General features: G+C 29.0%; 1 protein-coding gene across 1 annotated transcript in view; it reads left to right on the top strand.

Moving 5' to 3' along the window:
* The first annotated feature begins 2,287 nt into the window (after positions 1-2,287).
* kst (spectrin beta chain, non-erythrocytic 5 kst) overlaps positions 2,288-12,731 on the top strand; it is a 307,475-nt gene continuing 297,031 nt past the window's right edge. Inside the window, exon 1 of the mRNA XM_075371630.1 lies at positions 2,288-2,490. The gene's annotated coding sequence lies outside the window, so the exon portion shown is untranslated. The remainder of the gene's footprint in view (positions 2,491-12,731) is intronic.

Genomic DNA, 12,731 nt, shown 5'->3' with positions numbered 1-12,731 from the left:
CAATATCTCATCCTTGTTTTGTTGTATGTTTGTTTTTCCTGTTACGATTATTGTTACATTGTATCTTTTGTGAATTAGCATATGCCGTTGATAAATATATAAATAAATACTGTGTTCTGAAATGGGCAGTTACTGCTACACACAGGTGACTTTTAAAGAAAAAGTGCTAAACAGGTTATTTGAGCTACATTCAGAGGTCTGGTATTACTGGATACCTCTTTTAAACTGCATTTTTGATTGACAGACAAGCTGTGGATCATAACACTACCCAACTTATCAGATATTTTCAATTGCCTCAGTGACTTAAATTTAAGTCTACAAGGTGAAACATCAAATTGATTGTCAGTAGACAACAAAATAAAGGCATTTATCAAATTTTAAATTATGAATAATACTATTTCAAATGAAAACCTGCAATCTTTTGTAATATTACACAAAATTGAAATAAAAGATAATGTCACCAATAATATAAAATCCCATTGCCTAATGCCCCCTGAAACTTTTGAAGAATATTTTTAAGAAACTATTCTGAATTCCTATGAATACAGAACCCTTTCATACTGGATATCATTCCTGAAACCATTTTTTTTTTGTCTTCAGTTATTTGACTGGTTTGATGCAGCTCTCCAAGATTCCCTATGTAGTTGTTTCATTTCAGTATACCCCCTACATCCCTAACAATTTTTTTTACATATTCCAAACATTGCTTGCCTGAAACTGTAACTAACAACAAAACACAATCTTTGATAGAACTATCTTGCAAAGGAGGTTTGAAAAAGAAATTTACTAAATTAGAGTTATGTGAATTTTTTCTAAAGGTTAAGTGCTCTCCAGAAAAACATTATTTTTCATTCAATTTTCTATACCACATGTCTTTGAGAAATTGTATTTTTTTCATGGTAAAGAATAAATGTCACAATAAAGAATAAATTTTGTAATAAACAACCTTGAACCAAATTTTTGCTTCAAATGCGATATCTGGTTCAACTGAACCAGATATCTCTTTCTTGTTTCATCCATGTAGCACCATGCTTTTCACTAAATTTTTAATTTAAAAAGGAATATTCTAATCAATAATGTAAGTAAAAGTATAATGGTAATATTTATTTGTAAAGTAAATAAGTGTTTTTGTAAAATATATACTATCATTCTGAGATAAAACTGTTTATCCGAATAACAGATTACATATTTAATAGTTCAGTGGTATGCCATTGATCTATAATTCATGTGAGAGTTGCATAAAAAAAAATTGAGAACCACTGTTCTGAAGTAATGGCAACTGTTTTAAAGTTGCTAGAATATCTGCATTTTAAAATCTTTCTTTTTGATTTTTACGTTCTTTTAATAAAATACAGCATCTGAAAATCACGAAAAAACTTTCATAGGAGGAAGAAAATTGATGCTCTAATTCAAGCTTAAAATAAAAACTTTTTGCAAATTTTATAAGTTATAATTTTTGCTTTACAAATTTTTTCTAGGTGTCAATAAGTGCCAAAAACGTTTTCTCCAGTAAGAATCACCCTTGGTGGTATTTTAAGACATATTTTACAAAACTTTATGAAATTGCAAATTAAAAAAAATGTATTCAGCTGTTTATGTGTGATATCTGATCGTTTATAAATTGAGATAAAAATTACTTATTTTAGTTCTGTATTAAACACCAGGATATAAAAAAAAATGATGGTAAAAAATCCAGTTTTCTGTTAATAGATTATGCTATAAAACAAAAAAATTAAATGCAACACGCCACGCTGTTGATCTTGAATTGCGGTTTTATTTGTATTTATATTTTTTCATAATATTATCGTAGATAGTTATTTCATTTTGAACGTTAAGGCTGGGTTAGGTAACGAACTAACTATTCTGTGCACTAAACTGCCTAAAATATCAACATAAGCCAACGCCCGCAATCTTCGTCTATTTAAATACACAAATTATTTAAGATATTTAACATTAAATATACAAATTTAATGTAGGTTATATACTAGTTGTAATTGTAGTTTCAGACAAAAAAAGGGGTGAAAAATAGGTTGCGTCTAGATAACCAACCAATAAATTGGTTAGATAATAGAGATTTTTATTGGATAATAAATAACAATAATAAGAAGAATTAAATTGTAGCTTGCCCATATTTTACATTGATTGGCAGTACGTTGTTAACGTGTTTCAATAGTTATCTCCGAGATGGCAGTTGTATTCGTATTTTAACTACCACAACATTGGAACGCTATCCGCCATTGCTCGGTGGCGACGTGAACTCTAGCTCCGTTGCTTGAAAGTTTTAAGAGCTAGTCAAACAAACACCTGTTGTTGGTGTGTGATGTGTGATCGGTTTTCTCAGTATATCTTGAAAGTTTAGTCGACTTTTTCGTTTTTTCGTAAAATTTATTCTATTATATTGTGTTTAATTGTGTCTTTGTATAAATTAGTATTTTTATATATTTGTGATTATTCCTTTCGACCAAAAGGATAATTTTCATCGTTTTAAAGGTCAGAGATTTTTATTGTTTAACATTCTTGCGTTAAATTTGTTAGATTACACGTATTAAGATTTTGATTATATATATATTTACGGTTGATGTTCACTTAAATGCTGTTGAAATAATGTAATTGATTGTAATTTTCCGTTAGATAGGTTTTAGCTGGAATTTATATTAGTGTTACTGAATTTACCGTTAATTTTTATGAACGTTGTTGAAAGGTCTCCGCTAAGAGATGAGATTACAGGTTATTTTGGCGTAGTTTTCTGATGAATTTAAAACTTTCGCCGGGCGCTGATTCATTTTTTATAGTATTTCTACAGTTACCATCATTTCATGTAGATTTTCAACTATTTGAAATAATTTTTCTTAAACAATTTAAGTTGTGTTGTAAGTTTGTTTACCTTCAAACTTTTATTTATACATTTTGTAAAATTCAGCATCTATGCTTCTCGTCTGATTTAATTAAAATTCAAGGTTCAGAATTCATTTAAAATTAAGTTGTCATAAAATTAGTTTTTATGAAGTTGTAATATAATTGATGAACTTCATTATTACGGTTTTTAAAATTAAATGGAGTGTTTTTATTTAATAACTGCAAATCATGATTTTAATAATACCAAAGAACATTTAATATAATATAAAATGAATAAATATATTCTATAAAAGTAAGTCATTTAATTGGTGTGATGTGTTAATGAAGTTCTTTTTTGAATAATTGCATAATTATTTTAGAGGGCAGATTTCCGGATAATTCAAAGCTTGGACGATGATAGCGCCAAGCGGTGAGGTCTTATTTTAGAGAATTTTTGATAGGAAGTAAGATTTTCATTGTATTTATTCACTGATACAGTTTAAATAAGTTGATCGAAATATATTATAAATTTTAATGAAGAAAAAAAATAATTTTTTTTTTTTTATTAATAGAGCTACTAAATAAAAAAAAGGAAATCACTGCCTACTTAGCAAATAACTAGTATAGTAATTAGTAAGTGTGCTTTATTCTTACCCAATTCCCTATTGATGAAATTTTTATTTTTTGGCATTTATATTGATAATTTTTTTTAAGTTTATTTTTCATGAATTTCTTTGTCGGATTAAATTATATAACTTTAAAATTTAAAAATAGATCTTATTTTTGTGAGTTATGTTGCTTTAGTCTTTGGTCAGTTAGTTAAAATTTTCTGGTTTATATTTTCTTATTAAGAAACTGGAAATGTTGGTCTGCTTACTTGATGTTCTACTTTTTATGTTCATTTAGAAACATATATTTAAACAAAACACTTTACTGCTCCATAATCCAGTTTGCTCTCATAAAAGATAATAATGATCCTTTTAAATGTGATTTTTAATTGTAATGTTTTGCTTATCTTCTACTTCTTATACATTGGTCAACATTACCATATTTAACTTCATAATGTTTGATATGGAAGTATTTAATTACAGTTCATTAACAAATTCTGATAAGTGTAATGTGTTTACAGTTAAATACATTTTTTGTCTCAAAAACTCAAAATATATATATATTATTACTTGCATGTAGTGACATTGTATCATTGATATTTTCCTGATATGAAAGTTATATATATATATATATATTTTTTTTTAAACTATTTTAAAAACAATTATTTAACTACACTAGATACAGTTAAGTAAAAGGTAAGAATAGTCGCTTACCTGTAGCACTTTCAGAATTTTTATTCCATTATTAGCAGACTAATTTTTATAAATTACACATAATTGTAAATTAAAATACATAGTTAAAATTTTTAAAAAACTTAGTATATATGTATTAGCGCCATATTTATAACTTCTTATATCCACCATGGTAAGATAATTAATAGTATTTAAAAAATTATAAATCTTCTACTATTTTAAACATTTTATTATATTATTCTATTTGTTTATTAATAAATTATATTACTTTTTATGTTTAGTAATATAATATTTCTCTAATATATCTCTTATTTTTTTATTTTTTATATCTAAAATTTCTAAATTATTCTTAATGTCAGTAATTTTATGGTTATTTTTCAGTAGGTGTTCAGTTACATTTGAAAATTTAATATTTCCTTTTTTGAAATTATTGTAATGCTCTAAAAACCTTTTTATAGTGACCTGATATTTTCTCCTATGTTTACTATCGCAATTAATACACTTAATTTTATTGATTCCAGTTATGTTTGTTAATAACGTTATTATTTTGTAAAATATATCTTATTGGTTTATCAGGTATATATACAATTATATATCCTTTTTTTTTATTAAAATTACAAGCATTGTATATATGCATTTATCTATTATAACAATATATCACTTTTGTTTTTTACAACACTTAAACAGAAAGTAACTTTCCTCAGAATATGTCCTGACAACTTTGCCGTAATAGTTTCCATTTTTAAAGTTATTATGTCTTTGAAAGCATTAAGGAAAATAAACTGCCTATAGCTTTCTGATTTTATAATTTATTACTTTCAATATCAGTTTGTAGAAGTAAGGAATTGATTAAATAAACATTTTTATTTTAGTTAAATACAATCATCGGTCATGGTAGTTGACATGGTTCACTTAATGTGGTGTTTGCATCCTCTGTTAAATGATGATTTGCCTGTAAAAATTCTACCAATACTCAGAAAAACTGGGGAGAAAATTTGGTATGGAATTCTTTGTTTATTTATTTTTAAAAAAAATTAGCTTCTTATATTCAACTTAAGTGCATCACAGTCGCAGTATCATCCAGTTATGCACATGGCAGTTACTGTAATCTTACGATGTGTCAGCTGAACATTATCAAAAATTACTTTAACTCAGTCCAGAAACAAATGTGAATTTTGTTTTAGTATATGATGGTAAGTAAATATCCGAATTTTTATTTTGACAAGTTGCAGCTATGTCATAGATTAACGCATACTTATATTTTCTGAAATTCCGTTCTTCATTCTTAATACTCGACATAGTGTAGTTTTTTTTTATAGTATCATCTCAGTGAAAATACCTATAAGTAATTATTTATTCGTTCTAAATAGAAAAAAAATCAACAAATTTTGAATTAATAGCTTATTAACAACTGAATTAAGTAGGACTTACCAATTTATTAATGATCATTGTATAAATGCATAACTTCGGGAAAATTTTGAATCCGTTTCCAGTTTATTATAGTGCAAAAATCCTTATTCAGTCGTGGTTTTCTAGATTGTTTTTTTTTTATAGTTAACTCTGTGCATTTACTTTTTTGGGGAACCTTACTATTTGATTTGGAGAAAGTTTTACTTAATCCGTTTGTCGATGTCAGATAAACTTTAGATCCAGTTATGTTTTTAAAAAGAAAAAGTAAATTTACTTTGAATTAAGTAAAAAATACCCTACTTAAATTCTGGTAAAAATCAGGTTGTTATTATTTAAAAATATAATTAAATATAAAATATATATTTAATATATAACAAAGTAAGATGAATATAAGTAAATAAATAATAATAATTGGGCGTTTGTCTGTTATTATAAATGGAATAAATTAAAAAATACATAAAGATTGGGTGTATGAAAATATATAGTAATGCTGAAGTTGTTTTGTTGGTTTGCTGGAATGCATCAAGGTCGCGTTAGTCTTGTTTATTAAGATTGCATTGCATACGTATATGGTACTGTAAAAACTATTACTTGATTAGGATTATAAACTCAGTGCTGTGTAGAATGGGTTAGGCTTCGTGCGAATGTTGCCTATTGAACGTGCACGATTTACCCTCGATTATTCGCGATAAAAATAGGGTTAAGTGTCTTGGATCAACCGAAATCCCGGAAGTTTTGTAGCTGAGTCTATAAATATAATTTATTTGTTTAGCTATTGTAATGAATGAAATTATATTACGTGTTGTATATGTAGTTTGAGTTAAGGAGGATAGCTTTAAAAAAGGATAGCATATATCCCGACCTGAAAAGAAGTTTGTTTTATTGTATGACTAAGAAAGAAACTATGCAAATTTGAGCCGTTTTAATTCTGTAATCAAATTTAATTGTATATTAAATTTAGCCCTGTTTCTCTTCTAAATTATTTTTTTAAGAACTCATCTTAAAATAATGAAATGTGCCGTTTATAATTTTATAAATATACCTAGCATGCCGTTGTACATGTTTACTTGTTTTCCGTCGCGGTCTGGGGATATTTAGTCGATCAGGGCTCGCTTCCTTTTAGCCAGGAAGCTCTTTCTGCCTCCTATACTCCATGTGTTCATTAGCCTCATGCTTGTGAGAATAATTATAAATAAAAATTAAAGCCTGATCAATTTATAAAAATTATCACAGTATTGTAATTTCTTCGCAGCAACAGTTTGGTCAGTACAGGCCTTAATTATGAACCCACCGGGTTGGTCTAGTGGTGAACTCGTCATCGCAAATCAGCTGATTTCGAAGTCGAGAGTTCTAAGGTTCAAAACCTAGTAAAGGCAGTTAACTTTTATACGGATTTGAATACTAGATCGTGGATACCGGTGTTCGTTGGTGGTTGGGTTGTTTCAATTAATCACCCATGTCACAAGACTATACTTCATCTACATTCATACATATCATCCTCTGAAGGTGGTACCTCACAGTGGTTCTTGAGGCTAAACAAAAAAGAATGTAGGTTTCATAACAGTCGGCCTCCAGCTAAAAAACATTTGTTGAAACTGGTTACCCGTATAAAGTACGGGTAAAAATGCATTTTGCCCCGTTCTTATCGTTACCTTACGAAACCACTAATAAATGACGGTACTTCATTTCTTTTTTTTTTAATTACTTTTATGTTTTTAGTCTAGTAACCAGAGGCAGATACAGTCAGTCGCGTCGTACATACAATAACTGTAGCCAAATTAGTTGAACCGTCGCGGCCTTACACCGCCGTACCCCTTAAAAAATCGAAATTCAAAAAACCCGAAAATGGTTTTTAGATATTTATGTGAGGAGTATTTTGCAAACCTCAATCCGATTATTATTTCGTTTAGTGTAGTCGGAAGTGGGGAAAATTGCACATTTTTTCAAGGTTGAATTTCGAAACATCTAGAAATTGGACACACCAAAAATCAAGTTGAATCTTCATTTGCTACTAAGAAATTTAAAAAAAAATAGTAAATTTCATTGTTACTCCATTTTAACCCTTTAAACTTGGAATTTCAAAAAAATCTTTTCTTAGTATGCACTTTTTCTGCTAGAAGAACATATATAGAAGTTTTCATCAATTTATCTTCAGTAGTTTTTGCTGGGCGTTCATGAGTGAGGACAAGCCGCTTTATAGGTACAGAAAAGTACGATTTTTATATATCCTTTTTCTATTTGTAAACTCTGTAAATACAATAAAAAAAGTTATTAAAAGTATGATCTTTCATCTTTAAGCTTATCTTATTTTACGTAATTTCGGCGATTTGAGGTTTTCATACAGGTACAATTTCTTGATTTTTTTCATACAAATAGACTTCAAATTTAATAGTTATTTTGTTTGATTTTTTTTTCTTAAATCAGCGTTTTAGGATTTGAGTTTCTCCATATTTTTCCCAAGGAAACTTTAATTATCTCGATCCAACTTATTAATTTACTTTATTTGTCCTTTAAGTTCCCGTTTCCTGCGTTGAAGCATAATTTGTTATTCAGACTTAATTTTGACTTGGGAACCAGAAAATATAATGATCAACTTAGGTTTTGTAAGGATATATGCCTCCATAATCTACTTTGATGTATTGGATTATCTTGAGAAAAATTAGATCATGTTGTTACTCAAATCATTTTAGGTTTTTTTTTAAGTTTTCTTATTTCGGGTAATTAAAAAAAACCTCAATGATAGTTAAAGCGGTCAAACCCCATTTCTTTTTGGTTAACAAAAATTGATAAACCGCGATATTAAAGTAGTTATTTTTCGGAAAAAACTCAGGAGGGAATTCTTGAAGAAATCATTTAATTGAGTTATAAAGTTTTCAGGTGGATTTGTGATTGATTTAATGCATTTGAATCCACATTTTATACGTAGTTTTTTTTCATAAGATATTAGATAGATTTCATAAGAAAGCTCTAATGGGTACCGTGATTCGACTTCCTGAAAATTTCGACGTTCCTTCGCGTTTCACATCCTCCAGACCCCAAAACCACCGTTAGTTCAAAAGTTTATATATATACATTTACATTGGTCCGTTTACATTATAATATACATTTACATATATATTATATATTTCACTTTCTTATGGACGATAACTGCCTAATTTTGCGCCAATCATTTTCAAATTGATACATAAAATATAACGACCCAAAATCTTGATCGGGTTCGTTAATGGGCAAAATCGGACCATGAAGGTGGTAAGGGGGGGGGGCTTTTTCGAAAAAACAAAATATCGCTATAACTTTCTTGCTAAGTAAAATATCAAATTTGTTTAAAGTTCCTTATATTCTTGGATAAGGGCCTAAACTTGTATAGGTAAAGTTTTGTGATATCACCGGCCATTGGAGCAGGGGGTGGAAAAAATGGGGTTTCGAAAATAAAAAAAATCATACCTCTCTTAATGAGCACAGTATCGAATCGGTTTAAAGTGGTCGTTATTCCTCTAAACATTACCTAAAACTTTTCTCTGAAACAATTTTTGATTTGACCAGCCTTTATGGCAAGTGATGACTAAAATGTTGCTGGAATTGTTAGAAGATGGGGGGGCTTTTTGTATGCTAAACATGTGAAACTTTTTTCACATGCAACCATTGTCGTATTGAGTAAATTTGAAATTTTTCTTAAGTTTAAGGTAGAAATCTTTTTTATCTCCTACTTAGCTCCGGTGAAATCTACTTCCGCCTTCCGGCATGCCGAAAGGGAATTTTTTTACTCTAGGTGTAATTTTGCCTGCAAGTTATATATTAAATGCATATCTGTATTAGTTTGTAGTGAAACGACGGAATGTTTAAAATTGTAATTGTTATCGTTGAAATTTTATACGGTATCATATATTTAATAAGTAATTAATTATATCTCACGTAATGCAGGTCTAAACAATTAAATTTTGAGAAAACAGGGATTGAAGTTTATATCAAGTTTTTTACTGCAGAGTTAATTTACTAATTAAGGTACAGAAACATAATTTACTCCTGTATTTCTTAATGAATTTAAATATCTGTAGAAATGCGGTACTCTTGCACTGAAAATATATTGAAATGAGGAGTGACGGCTAATACGTACATTTCTGAGTTAGTATAATCTTGCATTAGACTGCGAAATGATCAAACTAAGTACGTTGTTCAGGCCCACCGGGTTTGTCTAGTTGTGAACGCGTCTTCGGAAATCAGCTGATTTCGAAGTCGAGAGTTCCAACGTTCAAATCCTAGTAGGTAGTTTACTTTTATACGGATTTGAATACTACATTGTGGATACCGGTGTTCTTTGGTGGTTGGGTTTCAATTAACCACACATTTCAGAAATGGTCGACCTGATACTGTACAAGATTATACTTCATTTACATTCATACATATCATACTCTGAAGTAATACCTGACTGTGATTCCCGGAGGCTAAACAGGAAAAAGTACGTTGTTGTTGTTCAACGTTATGACTTCTACCCGTGGGCGGACGGTCGGTCTCCTTGGCGGTATTCGGTTGAATTATATGCCTGATGGTTAATAAGGTTCGAGCGCCCGCTTAACATCTGTTCGTTCGGAAGTTTTAATTTATTTAGCTTAACTGTAGTAACATGCTACAAGATTTTAATTGTACTGTCACGCATCGGCAGTGTTTCACGCTTATAGGATCATTTATAAACACGTATATGAGTTCAATGATGGCATTGTTATTGACCCTGTTTCATTACATCAAACTGTTTAATATGATGCGCGGTCTGTTAATCTTACTAACTACTAAAAAAAAATTTTTTTTTTATTATTTTATTTTCTTGATCGATATTCTAATACTTTTTTTATTAAGTATTTGCAGTTATATACACATAGAATTTCTAAAATGGTGGGCTGGCTATACTTTTTCGGATTCTGCTTGTAAAACTAAAGAAAAAATATCCTTAGGAAAATGGAAATTTCTCATTCGTTCTCCCACTGTCCGCCATTTTTTTATTTTTATATAAAAATTTATATCTCAAGTTCGGATAGAGGAATCCGAACTACCATTAATATTTGGTAAGCAAAAATTTTAAATTAGCAAAAAAATCAGTACTTAAATACCTTCGCAAATTTCAAAATGGCGTCCCTGTTTATTTTTCAATTCGTTGTATCTTCATAAATATACGTTTTGTCAAAATGTACGTTGTTTGTTAAAATATTTGGTCTTTTATTTTGAACAAAATTACGTTTGATTTTTTAAAATTGGTTTACAAATAGCCAAATTATGGCAGAAAATTGATGTAATTTTCTGTCTGTTTTCATGTCCTCCACTTTATGTTCAATTCGATTAAATATTAATTGTGTTTTTTTTTATTGTTAATTCTAGTATTGTAAATTAGTATCAAATTAAGTAATAATTTCTCACAGTAATAGACCTAAGAATAAAAAAAAATAAAACTACAATCTGTGATAATCTTACATTAATTGTAGAACATTAAGTATACTTTTTATTTTTTTAATAAACAGTTAACAATTGTTAAAAGTTAAAAGAGATGATCAGAGGCCAAAATTAGAAATTACACAAGTCTTCAGTCTTTATCTGAGAGATTGTCTTAACCGTTCAAAAATTCCGGGAGTATTCGTAATTTCTTGAAATCCATTTTGGATCTTTTGTTGAATATTGGAGTTGAATAAACAATATGTTTCAAACGGCCTCATAGGTAGAAGTCAAGAGAGTTTAAGTCAGGTGATAGGGCCGGCCAGGGCACTGGTCCTCTGCGGCCATCCATTTTTCATGGAAAGTTTCATGCAGGAAATCTGATACTAACGGATTGAAATGTCCTGGAGCTCCATCGTGGTGAAATCGCATACTTCCTTTTAATGGTAGGTCTTCCAAAAAATATGTAAGATTTTCGGTCGAATGAGCAAGGCAATTTTCTCCATTTAAATGATTTGATAATATGATAGGACCCAAAACATAGTCGTTAAGAATACCTGCCCATATGTTCAGGGAAAATCTTTGTTGATAGCTACTTTGGAAGGTACCGTAACCGTAAGGATTCTCGTCACTCCAAATACGCTGGTTGTGATAGTTTTGAACACCATTCCTTGAAATAAACTTCATTTTTACATTGTTAACACGATCAGCTGTAATATTCTCTATTTAAAATTATTCAAAACTGAAAAATTAATATCAATTGTTTTTTTTTATTATTTTGTAATATTAAATTTTATTGTGAGAAAATTGTTGCTTAATCTGACACTAATTTACAATACTAGAATTAAAAATAAATTAAAACAATTAATATTTATTTTAATTGAACGTAAAGTGGAGGATATGAAAACAGACGCAAACTTACATCAATTTTCTGCCATAATTAGGTTATTTGTTAACCGATTTTAAAAAAATTAAACGTAATTGTGTTAAAAATAAAAGACTTAATATTTTAGCAAACAACATACATTTTGATAAAACTTATGTTTATGGAGATATAACGGATTAAAAAATAAACAGGGTCGCCATTTTGTAATTTGCGAAGGTATTTAAGTCCTGATTTTTTGCTAATTTAAAACCCTTATTACAAAGATGCTTACCGAATATCAACGTGATTCCTCTATCCGAACTTGAGATATAAAGTTTTATATAAAAATAACAAAATGACGCATAGCAGTAGAACGAAGGAGAAATTTCTATTTTTTCTAATGATATTTTTTGTTTAGTATTACAAGTAGAATCCGAAAAAGTATAGCCAGCCCACAATTTTAGAAACATTCTGTCTAAATAATGTATATATTGCTTTCTATCTTTAAAAAAAAGAAAGTTCAGTTGTAGGAAGATGTGTTTGTAAGGTAATAATATAAAAATGCTATGTAGTGAAATACAATTACATATATTTGTTTATTTGTTCATACATTTATTTACATATTATTATCACGGCGTTTGATAAGTCTGTGCAAAAGTGAAAGAAAATTTTTCGGGAAAAACCTTTTCCATCTCTCAATGTAATCTTTCAATTTAGTCCAACGATGCTTAAAAATATTTCGTATCCGTTGTTATAGTATGATTTATCCAAGTGTTCAAAATAGGATGATGTTTCGGCAATAATATCATCATTTCGCGTAAATGTTTTTACTGCAACTGCAACTCATTTCCCATATTTAGAAACAAATTATTTCTGATACGTCAGAAAAGTGAACCAGTGAG

This window comes from Lycorma delicatula, chromosome 7 (assembly GCF_047948215.1).
Source record: "Lycorma delicatula isolate Av1 chromosome 7, ASM4794821v1, whole genome shotgun sequence".
NCBI classification, from domain to species: Eukaryota; Metazoa; Arthropoda; class Insecta; order Hemiptera; family Fulgoridae; genus Lycorma; species Lycorma delicatula.
Note: the sequence above shows the minus strand (reverse complement) of the source record. Positions and strands in the feature narration are given on the sequence as shown.